Below are 14,433 nucleotides of genomic sequence, written 5' to 3' on the forward strand. Positions count from 1 at the left end.
CCCACGCTTAAGAGTTCACTCCAGGTCAGGCTGTGAGGATGCGGAGCTTCAGTGATGTCAGCGCTAGTCACTGAACCTCCGCTCCCATCATCTCATTCCTCAGTGCTTTACAGCCAGGGTGGTCGCATTAGCACCGCTCCCGGTTGTAAAGTATTTACCCCCCAGATATGGATTACGCCATGGGACTTGACTGTTCGCCCGACAGGTATGGGTATATTGTTGGTTTTTTATTTCTTTCAGGAGCTCAAGGGCTTTGATTGGATTAGGAGAACAATAAAGATGGAAAACCTGTGTTTTTATTTATTTAATTAAAAGACTTTATTCTTATTGTGTGTGTTTATTTAACCTTATTGACACCTTTCCATTACTAACCTGGGCTTAATGTCACCTTACAATAGCAAGGTGACATTAACCCCTTATTACCCCACTTAGGCCTGTTTCACACTTCCGTTTTTGACCATCAGTCAAAATCCGCCGTTTTGCAAAATAAACGGATCCGCCATTTTTTTTTCGGATCCGTTTTTTCCCCATTGATTTACATTACCGGCGGATCTTGACGGATGGCCATCCGTTGGATCCGTTTTTTTGCGGATCTGTCAAATTTTTTGCGTCCGCCGACATGCCCGGACGGACCATGCAACGCTTTTTTTGCTGCAGGATCCGCATTTTATAGTGCGTATGCCTGGAGGAATGAAGTCAGCCCGGAAATTTAACCCTGAAATCATTTCTGGCGGACAGAAAAAATTTTTTCTCTCTCTCTCTCTCTCCTTCCCCGGGCGCGGTTCCTTTAAATTTTTACCTTCGGCGGATCCGTACATCCGCCAATCCGCTCACCCCCGTTTATGTCAGTCCGCCTGCGGATCCGTTTTCCGCTATTTTGACGGATTTTGACTGACAGAAAAAAATCTGAATTGTGAAACAGGCCTTACCACCGCTGCAGGGAAAGTGGGAAGAGCCGGGCAAAGTGTCAGAATTGGCGCATCTAATGTGCCTTTTGTGGGCAGCTACGGGCTGCTATTTTAGGCTGGGGGGGCAAGATCAATGGCCCCTTGCCAGCCTGAGAATGCCAGCTCCCAGCTGTCTGCTTTAGCAAGGCTGGTTGTCAAAAAAGTGGGGGACCCCCACACCGTTTTTTTAATTATTTAATTTAAACAAAAGCGTGGGAACCCCTCTGTTCTTGATAACTAGCCTTGCTGACAGCTGAGGGTTGCATCTCCCAGCTGTGAGTTTTGTCTGGCTGGTTATCAAAAATAGGGGTAGACCCACGCCATTTTTTTAAATTTTTATTATTTATATTCAGCGCAGGAGCGGCAGATGAATACTCCCATCCGCCGCTCCTGCTCTCTCTGCAATTAGTGGTAGTAGGTGTCGGATGAAGGGGTCAGTTGTCCCATCAGCTGACACCAGTGACCAGAGGAACTGAGCATGCTCAGTTAAAAAAATGGAATCCGTCGCCAGATTCTGTCATTTGACAGACTACGACGGATCCGTCGCCCATAGGCGTCCATTCTAGCAGACGACGGACGGCGACTGATCCGTCGCTGTCCGACTTTTCGGCGGACACAAAAAAAGTTGCTCTGTCCGTTGTATCCAGCCGACAAAGAATTTCCAACGGATCCGTCGAACAACGGATGAAACGTGCAGCTATCCGTCGCGATCCGATGCTAATACAAGTCTATGAGAAAAAAACGGATCCAGCAGCATCACTGCAAAACTGATGTGTGAAAGGGGCCTTAGACACACATTACACATGGACTCACCCTCTCATCAAATGATTGCACATGATGCATGTTTCTCTGGTGCAACCTCCCATCCCCCTGGGCCCGACTGCAGAACTCTCTTTAATTACAGGGCAGAAGGCAGGAGGGGGAGAGTTGAGCACTAATATACAGGGCAGGGAGAGCAGTGGCCATGTTATAAAACAGCCATTCTGCCCCCACTGAAGACTGTAGCTGGTGGGTAGAGCCTCTTCTCATCTGCTCTCTACAGAGCAGACACCAAGACATCCTCTGCACAGGATCCTTGTCCCGACTCCTGGCCCATCGAATCATCTGGAGGTTCTGACCGAGCCTGGTGGTTTTCTACTCTTATACTGTTGAAATTGTGATGGGGGGGATGGAGCGGTTCAATGCTGTTTAACACTGGGTCCCCCTGTCTCAGGCCCCATAGCGGCTGCGTGGGCTGCCGCTATGGACACTACGCCCTTGATTGCATCAAAAACAAAAGCAGAACTTATCGCTGAAAAGGATCAACCTCTATTCCATCATGATAGCTTTTTATAGTGGTGAGCCGGTGACATTTCTGTTATTATTTTTACACTATATTATATACTCCTGTCTGTTATTATTATATTTTATCCTTCACTTCCTCTTCAATTTCCTCTTCGACTTTATCTTACTCTTCCACTTTCTCTTCGACTTCCACTTCCTCTTTTCAACTTCCTTACTTTGCCACCTCTTCCTCCTCTTCCACATCCTCTTCTTCAACTACCTCTTCGACTTCCACTTGCTCTTCTTCCTCTTCCTCCTTTTCCACTTCCTCTTCCACTTTCTCTTCTTCTTCCACCTCCTATTTCCATATTCATTTAGTATCAGGTCATAGCCTAAAGAATAACCCCTGGGAGGCTTTACTAAATAAGTGTAACCATAATCTCCCCAACTGTTCGCATACCCTTTTTTCTTTTATATTCCTAGTGACCAAACAAACTATCATCTCAGTCTGTAAAAAAAAAACATTGCTAGACTCCTCAGAAGTTAAAAGTTGATTTTGCTCGTATATAATCAATGAAAAACTATCAGCTATATTAACAGATAAGGTGCATAACTTTGAGAAAAACTGGTCACCCAGGGCCAAATACAGCAACCATACTCTTTTTACCACACCACACTTTGCCTCCTATGTGACCTGAATCCTCTTAATAAATTGCATCCATAGCATAGAACTAGATTCCCCCACCTCCCACTCTTACAACATGTCCCTTTAATAATGTTTCTTTCCACATTTTTATAGTGCTTTGAAAAAAGCACTATCTTGTAATCCGAACACTGCTAACTTATTCTTTTTCTGCTTCTTCTTATTATTATTCAGTTGATTTTCCACAATTAATGCGGCCCGAACCGCTACACGCACAGATCGGATTTGTAGTTTTTGCGCAATTTGCGTTTGAGAAAACATTTTCCCGTCATTGGAATGTATTGTCTCAATGCTTTTCAATGGGAAAACGTTGCCACAGGGAAAACATGCCCTGAGGCGATTGAAATGGCAGTTAAGCTCATTGATATGCACAGGCACACCCAGTTACTATGCCAACGCCTACAAACTATACATGACCTCTCCAGGACAGAGTTTCTGGCAGATAATATCAGCTCTTAAAGCGAAACCCACAGCACAAATGCAAATCTAGCTTCATCACATGACGCATGCCCCTGAGAGAGAATGTGCGCCAAAGTGGATTTAGAAGCCCAGTGAGCCAAACTGGCTCTTAAAGGGCCGACGCGCCAAAGTGATTCTTAAAGGGCCAGCGCACTGAAATGAATCTTAAAGGCCTGATACGCCAAATCGAAAGCCGAGTAACCCCAGTCTCCAAATCGGAGGCTGAGCCACCCCGGCCTCCAAATCGGAGGCTGATCGACCCTGGCCTACAAATCGGAGGCTGAGCCACCCTGGCGTCCAAATCGGACCCAGAGAGGCCCCTCCCACCAAATCGGACCCTGAGGGGCCCCGCCCACCAAATCGGACCCAGAGTGGCCCCACCCACCAAATTGGACCCAGAGGGGCTCCACCCACAAAATCAGACCCAAAGGGGCCCCACTCACAAAATCGGACCTGAGGGGCCCCGGCCACAAAATCGGACCCTGAGGGGCCCCGGCCCCAAAATTGAGCCCTGAGGGGCCCCACCCACAAAATCGGGCCCTAAGGGGCCCCACCCAAAAAATCGGACCCTGAGGGGCCCCGGCCACAAAATCAGACCCTGAGGGGCCCCGGCCACAAAATCGAATCCTGATGGGCCCCACCCACAATATCGGACCCTGATGGGCCCCGGCCACAAAATCGGACCCTGAGGGGCCCCACCCACAAAATCGGACCCTGAGGGGCCACACCCACTAAATCGGACCCTGAGGGATCCCGGACACCAATTCAAGCCCTGAGAAGCCCAGGCCACCGAATTGGATCCTGAGGGGCCCCGCCCACCAAATCAGACCCTGAGGCCAAAGTGGCCCCTGAGAGGCACCCACAGTTAAAACGGATCCTGAGTTGAAAGTCTTGCAGGGGCAGCAGGCAAGTCTCTCTTAAAGGGGCCGCCTGGGCACCATTTCAAAGCGCTATCTGTACTTCCTACAGGAAGTACACATCTATTTATTCAGTTAATAATAATCTTTATTTTTATATAGCGCTAACATATTCCGCAGCGCTTTACAGTTTGCACACATTATCATGACTCCCTGATGGGGCTCACAATCTAAATTCCCTATTAGTATGTCTTTAGAATGTGGGAGGAAACCCACGCAAACACGGGGAGAACATACAAACTCCTTGCAGATGTTGTCCTTGGTGGGATTCGAACCCAGGACCACTGAGCCACCGTGCCGCCCATTCAGTTGATTTCCGCAATTAATGCGGCCCGAACCGCTACACGCACAACCTCGGTTGAGGTGTCGTTTCAAAGCCAGCGTCCACGAGTGGTGTGCTAAGTATTTTTAGTGTCGATCGGATTTGTAGTTTTTGCGCAATTTGCGTTTGAAAAAAACATTTTCCTCAATGCATTTCAATAGGAAAATTTTGCCACAGGGAAAACATGCCCTGAGGCGATTCAAATTGAAGTTAAACTCATTGATATGCGCAGGCACACCCAGTTACTATGCCAATGCCTACGAACTTTACATGACCCCACCAGGACACAGTTTCTGCCAGATAATATCAGCTCTTAAAGCGAAACCCACAGCACAAATGCAAATCTAGCTTCATCACATGACGCATGACCCTGAGAGAGAATGTGCGCCAAAGTGGATTTAGAAGCCCCGCCCACCAAGTCGGACCCTGAGGGGTCCCGCCCACCAAATCAGACCCAGAGTGGCCCCGTCCACCAAATCGGACCCAGAGTCGCCCACCAAATCGGACCCTAAGGGGCCCCGCCCACCAAATCAGACCCAGAGTGGCCCCACCCACCAAATCGGACTCTGAGGGGCACCGCCCACCAAATCAGACCCTGAGGGGCCCCGCCCACCAAATCGGACCCTGAGGGGCCCTGCCCACCAAATCTGACCTAGAGTGGCCCCGCCCACCAAATCGGACTCTGTGGGGCCCCACCCACCAAATCAGACTCTGAGGGGCCCCGCCCACCAAATCGGACTCTTGAGGGGCCCCGCCCACCAAATCGGACTGCAACAAAATCCAACACGTTGCCTTTGGCACAGGTCGCCGCACCGTCAAAACGACACATGCAGAGGCATCCGCATACATCGGCATGGCCTGCGTACCCAATGCTAAAGATAGGGTACGCAGGCCGATGTAGGAGGAGCTGAACGGAGGAGGCGTGGCAGTGGGCGGAGCTTCACGGAGGAAGTCTGCATCCCTCCGCAGCTCTGCCATATGCTAGTGTAAAACTAGCCTTAGGCCGGTTTCACATTAGCGCTTTTTAAGCGCACGCACGGCCGGGGGTAGCTCCGCCCCCGAGCCGGCTCTCTGCCCGGCGTGCCCACCCCTTGCTTGTAGCGCCGCCTCTTAGCGGACAGCGGCGCCTGCGATCGGCGCACCCTATCTTTAGCATAGGGTGCGCAGATCGTGCGCAGGCCGTGCGCTAGTTGCGCTTTGACCTGCGCTGCGCACTTCTGACGGTGCGCCGTGCGCGCCAAAATCCGAAAAGTTCGATTTTGGCGCGCACGGCGCACCGTCAAAAGTGCGCAGCGCCGGTCAAAGCGCAACTAGCGCACGGCCTGCGCACGATCTGCACACCCTATGCTAAAGATAGGGTGCGCCGATCGCAGGCGCCGCTGTCCGCTAGGAGGCGGCGCTACAAGCAAGGGGCGGGCACGCCGGGCAGAGAGCCGGCTCGGGGGCGGAGCTACCCCCGGCCGTGCGTGCGCTTAAAAAGCGCTAATGTGAAACCGGCCTCAGATAGCTATATGGAGTCAGGAAACAGTTATTCCTCTAATATGGAGCTATTAGCATCTGCCTCATGGAGTGTTTTCCTTTCTCTGGGTCAACATGTGAGGTTATAGGTTGAACTCGATGGAATTATGTCTTCTTCCAAACTCTAAACTGTGAAACCATTCCACACCAGAAGCATATTGTGCATTGGTCCAATTCTAACTAACTGGACCTGTGTATGATACTCTCCTGACGTACCGCACAGTGTAAATAGGGTTACACCAAGCCATATAGTCAGAATGCACGTCAGAATGAAAATGCTTTAAAGAGACAATACTGGCAACATTTCAATATCTGTATCACGACTTCATAATGTGGACCCTCTATGATTATTTGCGTGTGTGGGATTACACTGTAGGGTGGCATACTGTACTAAGCGCTTTGCTAAACTTTTAAAAAGAGGAAATTGCTTCTCAAATGCTTGTAATAATTCCAAGGACAAGTGATGGTGAAGAAAAATGCAGTTTATTTCATTATGCGTTTTAAAGTCGGACAGACTTCTTCAATAGGAGAACCACAATCATTGTTAAAGGGGTTGCACACTACTTGGACAACCCCCCCCCCTTTTAAAGAACAACACTTATACTCACATTTAGTACTGGAGCCATTCCTGCAGTGTCAGCACTGTCTCTCCCAGCGATCTCTTAATAGTGTGACATCATGTGAACCCTGCCACCAATCAGCGACCATTACACTCTCCCCTTCTTCGGACAATTTACTTACATCCAGAGGACGTGAGTGCTGCTGCTCTCTCTTCCTCTATATAGGGGCTGTCAGGAATTTACTTCCTGGGAATATAATCAATTTGTCATGATATATCACCCCACAACTTTTGGTTCCACTTTCAGTTCCGGTTAGGAATTTGCAACTCTCTGGAGCCCTCCTTATCCTCAGGTCAGTCAGGGAACTGTACCTAGGATTAGTAGTTGCCGGAAAGGCTGACTTCTCACGTACTGGCTATCTGGCACTCTGCAGTGAGGGCGGTGTGTATATCACCAGTCACAGGCAAGGAATACACACATAAACCTCCGATCCGTCACTGCCAGGGTTCCCCAATAACACCAGGATGCTATGCTGCCACCAGTTCCTCATTTGATACTAAGGCTGGAGTCACACACAACCATTAAAAAAAAACGGTCCCATTTTAACGGTCCGAAATCGCACAAAGGTATCTTAACCACTGATCCGTTTTTGATGCGATTTTTCTTAATTGATGCGATTTTAATCGCATGTAAGTATTCGTTTGACATCCGTCTGGCGAGATTTTCTCGCAGGATAGCTAAATGGACATATAATGGAGCCCAATGACAGGTTTCCCCACACAAAGAATGAATAGATCTAGACACACATATATATATATATATATATATATATATATATATATACAGTCGTGGCCAAAAGTATTGACACCCCTGCAATTCTGTCAGATAATACTCAGTTTCTTCCTGAAAATGATTGCAAACACAAATTCTTTGGTATTATTATCTTCATTTAATTTGTCTTAAATGAAAAAACACAAAAAGAATTGTCCTAAAGCCAAATTGGATATAATTCCACACCAAACATAAAAAAGAGGGTGGACAAAAGTATTGGCACTGTTCGAACAATCATGTGATGCTTCTCTAATTTGTGCAATTAACAGCACCTGTAACTTACCTGTGGCACCTAACCGGTGTTGGCAATAACTAAATCACACTTGCAGCCAGTTGACATGGATTAAAGTTGACTCAACCTCTGTCCTGTGTCCTTGTGTGTACCACATTGAGCATGGAGAAAAGAAAGAAGACCAATGAACTGTCTGAGGACTTGAGAAACCGAATTGTGAGGAAGCATGAGCAATCTCAAGACTACAAGTCCATCTCCAAAGACCAGAATGTTCCTGTGTCTACCATGCGCAGTGTCATCAAGAAGTTTAAAGCCCATGGCACTGTGGCTAACCTCCCTAGATGTGGACGGAAAAGAAAAATTGACAAGAGATTTCAATGCAAGATTCTGCGGATGTTGGATAAAGAACCTCGACTAACATCCAAACAAGTTCAAGCTGCCCTGCAGTTCGAGGGTACAACAGTGTCAACCCGTACTATCCGTCGGCGTCTGAATGAAAAGGGACTGTATGGTAGGAGACCCAGGAAGACCCCACTTCTTACCCCGAGACATAAAAAAGCCAGGCTGGAGTTTGCCAAAACTTACCTGAAAAAGCCTAAAATGTTTTGGAAGAATGTTCTCTGGTCAGATGAGACAAAAGTAGAGCTTTTTGGGCAAAGGCATCAACATAGAGTTTACAGGAGAAAAAAAGAGGCATTCAAAGAAAAGAACACGGTCCCTACAGTCAAACGTGGCGGAGGTTCCCTGATGTTTTGGGGTTGCTTTGCTGCCTCTGGCACTGGACTGCTTGACCGTGTGCATGGCATTATGAAGTCAGAAAACTACCAACAAATTTTGCAGCATAATGTAGGGCCCAGTGTGAGAAAGCTGGGTCTCCCTCAGAGGTCATGGGTCTTCCAGCAGGACAATGACCCAAAACACACTTCAAAAAGCACTAGAAAATGGTTTGAGAGAAAGCACTGGAGACTTTTAAGGTGGCCAGCAATGAGTCCAGACCTGAATCCCATAGAACACCTGTGGAGAGATCTAAAAATGGCAGTTTGGAGAAGGCACCCTTCTAATATCAGGGACCTGGAGCAGTTTGCCAAAGAAGAATGGTCTAAAATTCCAGCAGAGCATTGTAAGAAACTCATTGATGGTTACCGGAAGCGGTTGGTCGCAGTTATTTTGGCTAAAGGTTGTGCAACCAAGTATTAGGCTGAGGGTGCCAATACTTTTGTCTGGCCCATTTTTGGAGTTTTGTGTGAAATGATCAATGTTTTGATTTCTGCTTCATTCTCTTTTGTGTTTTTTCATTTAAGACAAATTAAATGAAGATAATAATACCAAAGAATTTGTGTTTGCAATCATTTTCAAAAAGAAACTGAGTATTATCTGACAGAATTGCAGAGGTGTCAATACTTTTGGCCACAACTGTATATATATACAGTGCCTACAAGTAGTATTCAACCCCCTGCAGGTTTAGCAGGTTTGATAAGATGCAAATAAGTTAGAGCCTTCAAACTTCACACAAGAGCAGGATTTATTAACAGATGCATAAATCTTACAAACCAAAAAGTTATGTTGCTCAGTTAAATTTTAATAAAATTTAAACATACAAGTGTGGGTCAATTATTATTCAACCCCTAGGTTTAATATTTTGTGGAATAACCCTTGTTTGCAATTACAGCTAATAATCGTCTTTATAAGACCTGATCAGGCCGGCACAGGTCTCTGGAGTTATCTTGGCCCACTCCTCCATGCAGATCTTCTCCAAGTTATCTAGGTTCTTTGGGTGTCTCATGTGGACTTTAATCTTGAGCTCCTTACACAAGTTTTCAATTGGGATAAGGTCAGGAGACTGAACTAGGCCACTCCAACACCTTGATTTTTTGCCTCTTGAACCAGGCCTTGGTTTTGTTGGCTGTGTGCTTTGGGTCATTGTCTTGTTGGAAGATGAAATGACGACCCATCTTAAGATCCTTGATGGAAGAGCGGAGGTTCTTGGCCAAAATCTCCAGGTAGGCCGTGCTATCCATCTTCCCATGGATGCGGACCAGATGGCCAGGCCCCTTGGCTGAGAAACAGCCCCACAGCATGATGCTGCCACCACCATGCTTGACTGTAGGGATGGTATTCGTGGGGTCGTATGCAGTGCCATCCAGTCTCCAAACGTCACGTGTGTGGTTGGCACCAAAGATCTCGATCTTGGTCTCATCACACCAGAGAACCTTGAACCAGTCTGTCTCAGAGTCTTCCAAGTGATCATGAGCAAACTGTAGACAAGCCTTGACATGACGCTTTGAAAGTAAAGGTACCTTACGGGCTCGTCTGGAATGGAGACCATTGCGGTGGAGTACGTTACTTATGGTATTGACTGAAACCAATGTCCCCACTGCCATGAGATCTTCCCGGAGCTCCTTCCTTGTTGTCCTTGGGTTAGCCTTGACTCTTCGGACAAGCCTGGCCTCGGCACGGGAGGAAACTTTCAAAGGCTGTCCAGGCCGTGGAAGGCTAACAGTAGTTCCATAAGCCTTCCACTTCCGGATGATGCTCCCAACAGTGGAGACAGGTAGGCCCAACTCCTTGGAAAGGGTTTTGTACCCCTTGCCAGCCTTGTGACCCTCCACGATCTTGTCTCTGATGGCCTTGGAATGCTCCTTTGTCTTTCCCATGTTGACCATGTATGAGTGCTGTTCACAAGTTTGGGGAGGGTCTTAAATAGTCAGAAAAGGCTGGAAAAAGAGATTAATCCAAACATGTGAAGCTCATTGTTCTTTGTGCCTGAAATACTTCTTAATACTTTAGGGGAACCAAACAATTCTGGTGGTTTGAGGGGTTGAATAATAAATGACCCTCTGAATAATATTTTCACAATTTAAAAAAAAATTAAACAAAGAAATAACATTCTTTTTTGCTGCAGTGCATTACACACTTCCAGGCTGATCTACAGTCCAAATGTCACAATGCCAAGTTAATTCCGAATGTGTAAACCTGCTAAATCTGCAGGGGGTTGAATACTTCTTGTAGGCACTGTATATATATATATATATATATATATATTTTATACATGTCATAGAGACACATTTATACATATATTTCGAATTCATACAGTTCATCATAGCTGAATAGCCGCAGAAACATTTGCCGGCTTTTGTATAATTATTCTCCTGCCCGACATGAAATGACACATGGTTTACATATAGTTAAAAAAAAACATGAAATGAAATGGTTGTTATGTCTATCACTATTAATTAGATGAGGGTTTGTGGGTAAAATTTTGGACTTGTAGGGGTTAATTTAAGGGGTTAATTCGTTGTATGAAATTGCAGGGACTCCTGCTGACGTCACTGAGGCTGCAGGGAGTCCCTGCAATTTCATACAACGAATTAACCCCTTAAATTAACCCCTACAAGTCCAAAATTTTACCCACAAACACTCATCTAATTAATAGTGATAGACATAACAAAAAAAACATGAAATGAAATGGTTAACTATATGTAAACCATGTGTCATTTCATGTCGGGCAGGCAGGGCCGGCGCTAGGGGCAGGCAGACCAGGCAGGTGCCTAGGGCCCCCGCTCCCCCAGGGGCCCCCAGCTAGCGGAACATCATGGAGCCGCTATGGGGCCCCTGTGAGGCAGGGGGCCCCGCCTGCCCCCAGCGCCGACTCCCGCCGCCGCATTGAACTATACCGGCATCATAGACGCCGGTATAGTTCACCGCAATGATGGAGGAGAGGGCATCAGCTGACGCTCCCTCTCCCATCATTCCCCGCTCTGCCTCTTAAAGACAGCGGGTGCGCGATGACGTCATGTCATCACGCGCTCACTGTGTGCCAGGCAGTGCAGGCTGAGCCAGGAGCTGGGACCAGCGCGGGAGCGAGGAGAAGAGGTGAAGAGTGTGTGTGTTTGTTTTTTTTTGTTTTGTTTTGTTTTGTTTTTTTTAATCACTGTGAGTACTGGACTGTGGGGCCACTCTCGGGGGGGGGGGGGGGCTATATACCAAGCTGGGCTGTATACCACGCTGGGCTCTATACCACGCTATATACCATGCCGGTTTCTATACCACGCTATATACCATGCTGGGCTGTATACTATGCTGTATACCACGCTATATACCATGCTGGGCTGTATACCACGCTGTATACCACGCTATATACCATGCTTGGCTCTATACCACGCTATATACCATGCTGGGCTGTATACCACGCTATATACCATGCTGGGCTCTATACCACACTATATACCATGCTGGGCTGTATACCACGCTATATACCATGCTGGGCTCTATACCACGCTATATACCATGCTGGGCTCTATACCACGCTGTGTACCATGCTGGGCTCTATACCACGCTGTGTACCATGCTGGGCTCTATACCACGCTGTGTACCATGCTGGGCTATATACCACGCTGTGTACCATGCTGGGCTATATACCACGCTGTGTACCATGCTGGGCTGTGTACCATGCTGGGCTGTGTACCATGCTGGGCTATATACCATGCTGGGCTGTATATCATGTTATATACCATGCTGGGCTGTATATCATGCTGTATACCATGCTGGGCTGTATACCATGTGGTGCTGGGCTATATAATATGCGGCTGTGTTATATACCATGGGGGGTACATTTTTCATTATATTCTATGGGGGAGGCTGTTATATAATATGGGGGGCTACATTATATTCTATGGGGGGCTGTATTATATTTATTCTATTGGGGTGATTGCATCATACTCTGAGGGGGCTACATTATACTATATGAGGAGGCTACATTGTATTCTATGGGGGGCTGCATTATATTGTATGGGGGCTTCATTATAATATGAGGGGGCTACATTATATTCTGTAGGGGCTGCATTATACTGTATATGAGGAGGGCTACATTGTATTTTATGGAGGGGCTACATTATACTATATAAGGGGCTGCATTATACTCTGAGGGGGTTGCATATATTCTATGGAGGGGCTGCATTATACTATTTTGGGGGGGCTGCATTATATTCTATGGGGGGATTACATTATATTGTATGGCGGGGCTGCATTATGCTCTATGGGGTGGCTGCATTATACTATATGTGGGCTGCGTTATACTGTATCGAGTACTATGGTGAATACATTATATGAATAACTATGGGGTGCATTATACTATGGGAAGTGAATTGTACTACATGGATGACTATGGCGGTGCATTAAACTATATGGAGGACTATGAGGAGTGTATTATACTATATGGAGGACTGAGCAGTGTATTTTAATATATGGAGGACTATGGGTAGTGTATTATACTATATGGAGGACTGAGGAGTGTATTATACTGTATGGAGGACTATGGGGTGTAAACTGTAGATGTGCTGCTGATAACATGATACTGTGTGGTGATCCATTAGTGATGATTCTGTCCCCATAATTCTCTCTCAGATGGGGGAAAGAGGCCGGGAAACAAGCGTTGAATGACTTCAATATTGTCGATCTCACTCATTTAGCGGCCTGAACTCAGCGCATGTAACTACAACCGAAATGCTTCTGTGTGATGTGCAATATGTTACAGTAGCATTTGGAGCCCCATTTTAAACTTTGCCTAGGGCCCCACTTTGCCTTAAACCGGCCCTGTGGGCAGGAGAATAATTATACAAAAGCCGGCAAATGTTTCTGCGGCTATTCAGCTATGATGAACTGTATGAATTCGAAATATATGTATAAATGTGTCTCTATGACATGTATAATATATATATATATATATATATATATATATATTGTGTCTAGATCTATTCATTCTTTATTTAACCGGTCTCTGTGATTTTACTGTATAGGGAGAATTGCTGGCTTTTGCTAAAGGACACCGGGTGCGATTTTATCGCAGGTCACACATCTAGTCCGTTTTTAGTCCCATTTTTTCTCGCCCCATAGACTTGTATTGTCGAATCCGATCCGAAAATCGGTGACAATCGCAGCATGCTGCGATTGTCTCGGTCCGAGGATCGGATCCGATCAAAAATCGCATGATGGGAGCTGCCCCATAGAGTAACATTGGGACGAATGCAATGCGAATTTTTTTATCGCATTGCATTCGTCCGATTTAATCGCCAGTGTGACCCCGGCCTAAAGCCTATTTCGAGTCAGGAACCCACCCACAGGTAGTGTGATTTGGTGCGGAGTACGTGTCGGTTCAATCATAGAAAAAACAGAACAAAACTAGAAAATGTATAAGTTTACTCCAGAAAATATAGGCAGTGTTTACAAAAATACAAAAGATATTACAAAAAGGAGACAAGACACAGTATGAACAGACAGTTACAAATAAAAGGGATTAAAATAAAAAACGTACTCTCTCAGTCACAGGTATGACGTGTCGATAAAGGGGAGGAGAACCTTCCCAAGGAAAATGGTTCATCAGCACAGCATCTTAGCTGGCTCTCCAGGCATCTGACACCTCCCCAGTTGAGCGTCTCAACTTTATGCTTTTGCACAAAACTCATCCCTTGCTGACCTCACTTGGTGAGCTGTGTTAGGCCTGTTTCACACATCCGTTTGTCACCATCAGTCAAGATCCGCCGATTTGCAAAAAAAAGGATCCGCCATTTTGCTTGGTGGATCCGTTTTTTTTCCCATTGAGTTGCATTACCGGCGGATCTTGACGGATGGCCATCCGTTGGATCCGTTTTTTTGCGGATCCGCCAAAATTTTGGTGTCTGCCAA

Source organism: Dendrobates tinctorius, unplaced genomic scaffold (genome assembly GCF_039654945.1).
Source record: "Dendrobates tinctorius isolate UK_male_01 unplaced genomic scaffold, ASM3965494v1 ptg000103l, whole genome shotgun sequence".
NCBI lineage: Eukaryota > Metazoa > Chordata > Amphibia > Anura > Dendrobatidae > Dendrobates > Dendrobates tinctorius.